Source organism: Equus przewalskii, chromosome 15 (genome assembly GCF_037783145.1).
Source record: "Equus przewalskii isolate Varuska chromosome 15, EquPr2, whole genome shotgun sequence".
NCBI lineage: Eukaryota > Metazoa > Chordata > Mammalia > Perissodactyla > Equidae > Equus > Equus przewalskii.
In genome coordinates this window covers 71600927-71606256 of record NC_091845.1, presented here as the reverse complement: position 1 = coordinate 71606256, position 5330 = coordinate 71600927, and the positions used below count along the sequence as shown (strand labels likewise).

The following is a 5330-nucleotide window of genomic DNA, read 5'->3' as shown; positions in this document are numbered from 1 at the left end:
CCTCAATGAAAATAGGGTTGCTGATACTGGTTACGTGATTGGCTTATTGGAGGATTAAAAGAGACCATGCAAGTAAAGTGCTTAGAACAGGTCCTGGCACAGGGAAAGCACTTGATAAATATGAACTATTGTTTGTTTTCAATATAATAAAATAAGCATTTCAAAGGAAATCTACATTGATACTCTGAAGTTAAGCAAAGAATAATTGTATTATGTAACTAATCATTCCCTAATAATCCTCAGGGGTTATTTTACATATAGAAACAGCAATGAACTAGGAGGCAGAAGATCTGGGTTCAAGTTCTAGCTCCACCACTTACTGGCTGTGTGGACTGGAAGGCTGCCTCTCACCTCTCTGAGCCGACATCACAGGACTGGGGAGTAAAATGAGTACAACGAATTCAAAACTGTTCTGTAGTCATAAAAAACTATATACACATTAGTCAGACATCATAATTTATTTACTTCGTAAATTCATAGTTCTCAAATTCATGTTTCTTGTAGCTCAATATATGTGCTAATTTAAACATAATACCTGTACGTGTAGCCATATCTGTATGTGAATCTGCATAAACATGTTTTTAGAAGTCTGGAAGGAAAGACAGCAAAATATTGGCAGTCATCACCTCTGGGGACAAGATTAGACTGTCCAAGAAGGAAACTGTCACGTCTAACTTTATCTCCTTCTGAAAAAGTGGTGAGGTTATAGGTAATTTTTAAAAATAATATTATAGATATTTTGAAAATCAGAATAGCATTGTTTTTTAAAAAGTGTTCTCACTGCCTTTGAATAAAGATTTAGAATGTACGTTAAAACTTGTGTCAGCGTTCAGTAACTTTCATTCTGCTGACATTCAGCAGGAGCACCAGCTCTGTGCAAATTACTCTGGGACATGCAAAAGTAGATTAGAGGCAGGATTCGACCTAAGATTATAACATACTATACCAGATAAGACACTTATGCAAAGAGTCACAATCTAAGAAGAAAGCGGGCAGTGTTCCTGGTGCACTAAAAGTGCTCAATAAATACAGGATAGGTGGACAAATGGATGGATGGAGATACAGAGATAATGCCATGGGACAAGAGAATCAGAAGAGAAACAGATCTAGAGCTGAGGGAATTTAGGAAAGCTTTGTGGAAAAGATAACCTTTGAAATATAGGCTAGATTTGGACATCTAGAGATGAGAAGGGGAGTTGAGAAGGTAACTTATGGTGATGACATCCTGTCATTTCTGATTTAATCCCAGTTTTCCCTCCCTTTCTTACTTTCTTCCAACTAAGGGGCAGAGCTGGTATGTTTGGAAACATGGGGAATTTTTTTTTGGTTGTCACAATGGCTGGGATGGTGGGGAAGGGTTTCTTCGAGAATACTGCTGCATTTAGTGGTATTTTGGCCAGGACTGTGAAATATACCACAATAAAGAATTGTTCTACCCAAGATATTGATAGTGACCACATTGAGAAATGCCAGTAGGTAGGAGAAGCATCATAAATAGATTATTACAATGTCATAAAGAAAATGCTGACATAGATATCTGCACATGTTTTTTGCTCTTATCAGCCAAATCAAATGATGTGACCTCCTTTCTAGGCAAAGGAGCAGTGAAATAAGACTGGAAAGGCCCATGGGGGATGCTGAGTGGACAGAGGGCTAGTCAACAGAGATTAAACCTTGGTCTTAAAGAAAAGGGAACCCAGTCAAGGTTTTTGATTAGGGAAATGATCTCATCATATCTCTGCTTTAGGAAATGCCAAACCCCTATTTTAAAGAGAACTAAAATGTGAAGTGATAACAAGCTAACTTTTTTTAAAGCTTTATTACCCTGGTTCTGCATCAGAAAAAACTAAAACTTCTGCAAATTTAAAGTATGATAAGATAACGTCATTCAATAAATTATGCTGGGACAATTGGCTTTCCATCTGGGAAAACAAAAACTAGGTTAGATCCCTACCTCACGCCACATATTTGAGATGGTTTAAAGAATTAAATATAAAAAAATTTTAAAGACATTAGGAGAAAATGTAATTGAATACTTTAGGAACCTTGAGATAGAGGAGGCCTTCTTAAGTAAGCTACTAAACCTAGGAATCAGAAATTATAAAAACAGATAAACTTGATATTTCTACATGACAAAAGATGTAACTTTAAAAGACTAGAAAGTGGTCTTAATATATATAACAGACAAAAGGTTATTTTCCAGGTAACCCATAAAGCTTCTATAAATTAGTAAGAAAAAGATAACTCAAATAGAAAAATGGGCAAGAAGTATAAGTGGGCAATTCACAGAAAGAAGATACAAAACATGAAAACATGATCATGGCAGATATTTCAGATCGATACACTCAACTCCGTATCTACACCTTTGTAGCTTGCCTTGCTGCATACTGGAGCCAGGAAAGCTACAATTCCCAGGTTCCCTTAGAGCTGAGCTTCTGCATATGACCTGGTTTCCCCAGGGCAGATGTACCCTCAAGAGACCTACAGAGTCTGGTGGCACACAGGGTTAAAGGGGGTCATTATTTTTTGTGTTTGGTTTGGTCTGGTTTGGTTTTATTCCTGCATCAACACAGCAGAGATCTAGCATCTAGATGCAGTCTCCAGCTGCATGGTGATGTGGGCAGGATCAGGGCAGCTGAGGCAGTGTGCTCCTGGAGACCAGGTGTGGCTGAGGCTTCCTGGTTTCCAGACTGGAGAGTCAGCTGTTGGGGCACAGCTTCCCGAATCCCCAGTTTCCTGGTCATGGCAGAAGAGGAGACTCCTTTGGTGGGTGGGTTCTGAGCTAGAGTTCTGGGAGTCGATCCTAGAAGCTCAAACTAGAACCTGCTCTTCCACCAGCTCTGACAAAATTATAAGCACCTGATCCCCTGTTTTAACTCAAGTACTTCCCCCACCCCTTTTCTTAACCAGAGTGGCTTCTTTCATTTGTAGCTGGACTCTGACACAATGATCAACCCTAATAATAATCAGACAGATGCAAATTAAACCAACAATGAAATCATCTCTCATTCATCAGAATGTGAACACTTAAAAATTGACTGATAGAATTCACTGTGGGTGAGGGTGAGGGGAAACGGGCTGTCTCTTGGAGGCTGTGTATTTTGGAGCAGCCATCTTTTAGAGCAATTCGTCAGGATCTATCGGAGTGTTCAGTGTGCATGGCATCCAACCCAGCATTCCACCTCGAGGCATCTGTCAAAGAGAAATACTGCTACGTGTCCTTAAGGAAACATTTTCCACGGATATTAATTGCATCACTGTGAGTAATGGAAAAATAATAATAAATAGCTGAAATGTCCACCAGGAGGGAATAGTTAAGAAAATTATTGTACGATCATTCTTCAGAATACTCTGCAGTAGTCAAAGAATGAGGCAGAGCGCCAAGGACTAATATGGAAAGATCTCAGACATATTTCCAAGTGAAGAACAAGTTGCAAAAACAGCATGTATTAGTATGACCTCATTTATGTTTAAAAACAAAAGTATATGTTTCGATTTAAACATGCATATTTCTGCGTAAACACAGACGAAGGTCAGGAAGGACACAAACCAAGCTGCCCTGCAGGGAGGGGGCCGGGGGCTGAGGAGGGGCCTGGGCAGGACTGCCGCTTCTAGTCTCTAATCTTCTGTACTATTTGAATGTTTGACTATTTTACAATAAAAATGTATTCATATATAATTATATTAATACAGTAAATTACAAGGTTGTAAAACACCGTAGGGGGCAAGATTCCAACTTTCAGATGCCTAAGCAAAAGATACATAGAGATGGATCCATCTATCTATCATCAATCCATCTATTGAGAAAGAGAGAGAGAGAAAACAAATATGACAAAGTGTAGCACTTGTTGAATCTAGGTGGAGGGATATGAGTATTCATTGCACTATTCTTTCAACTTTTCTATATTTTAAAAAATTTTTTCGTAATATAAAGTTGGAAATAAAAACACATCAAATACACATCCTCGGACACACACCCACTTTTCCTGTGCAAGCAGATTTTTCCAGATGTGGGAACAAAGCCTGTGGCTTGCTCAGCTGCAATTATGGCCAAAAGCATTGGCCATCCTTCCCATTGGCTTCTTAGAGCAGGTGTGTCTTGCTCCTGTGGCCGTGTCTTGAGTAGCCTACAGAGGCCTCGGTGTGCCCTAACTGGGGTGGACAGCAGCCCCCTCCACTGTCCCTCTGAGGGCACAGGCACGGCCAGGGCCTGTTGGGGAGCAGGGACCTGGTTGGTCCTCTGTCCCTGTTCCTAGAGAAGAGCCATTGGTAAGAACAGGACCTGGGGTCTCCTTCGTGGCCACACCAGAGGACTCTGCAAGGATTCTATTCATTCGGTTTGGTATACTCAGGACCCCTCCTTCAGTCCTCAACCTGGTGTTTATTTCTGAGGTAACAGTGTGAGAAGAATGGGAAAAAAAGGAAATGCAAAAAAAAAAAAAGGAATTGGAAGTTTAATGAGAACCATCTGGAGTGTTTGCCAAGAGTGTAATGTTTGGTAGAAGAAAGTAATTTCTCAGCTTAAATGAGGAAAAGAGAAATGGAGGAAACGGTTATATTGTGCTTACCCCTAAAACTGATGCTAAACAGAACCACCTAGAAGGCGCACATCACGCACTCGCCGGGGGAGGAGCGGGGCTGGAGGGGCAGACGCTGCTCCTTTCTGGCGTCCGCACCAAGAAGGAATGCCTCTCCTCGGCCAGGGAGACTTTGAGGGATGGGTTGTGGTGGGCCCTGGGCCAGCGCCTGGAATCTAGGTAACCATGGAAACAGGCCGGCGGGTGACAACAAACAGAAGATGGAATTTCAGCGTTCGCAGCCAGGCCGCAGAGGAATGGGAAAGTTCAGGAAAGTTTTTTTGTTTTTAACCCGGTCCACGGGGGAGGCACAGGAGGGAGCCGCAGTGTTCCGAGTAAATGCTCCCTGCTCAGCACCCCAACGGAGCCCCAGGGAACAGCTTCTCTCGGAGGCCCTGTTTTCACTTTATTCGTTTATTTATAGCCCACCACATTCCGCCAAGGACTCCGTGGGGTCTAAAGCCACTCCTGAGGGGTGTAGGTGCGCAACCAGATCCCGGTCCTTGCGCCGGCAGGTGACAGGCTGCAGCACAATCTCATATGGTGAAGACTGCCACCCTCGAGGGACATGCATCCTTGTTGTGAGGGAACACATCCTCACAACAGCCTGCGGCCAAGGAAATTCCCCAACCTCACCGGAAAAGAAGGGGCCATCCCCCCAGCCCAAGCCCATCCTCCTTCCATCAGGCCACTGTACCTGTAATCTTTATTGTGGAAAAAATGAATAATTATGGTAGACAGCATTTATGAAGA

General features: G+C 42.2%; 1 long non-coding RNA gene across 1 annotated transcript; it reads right to left on the bottom strand.

Moving 5' to 3' along the window:
* Positions 1 to 439: 439 nt before the first annotated feature.
* On the bottom strand, positions 440 to 4712 carry LOC139076005 (uncharacterized). The gene is made up of 2 exons (XR_011527180.1): positions 4569 to 4712; positions 440 to 3192 (listed from the first exon to the last, which is right to left on the bottom strand). It is a non-coding gene; the product is annotated as an uncharacterized lncRNA (long non-coding RNA).
* Between the last annotated feature and the right edge of the window lie 618 nt (positions 4713 to 5330).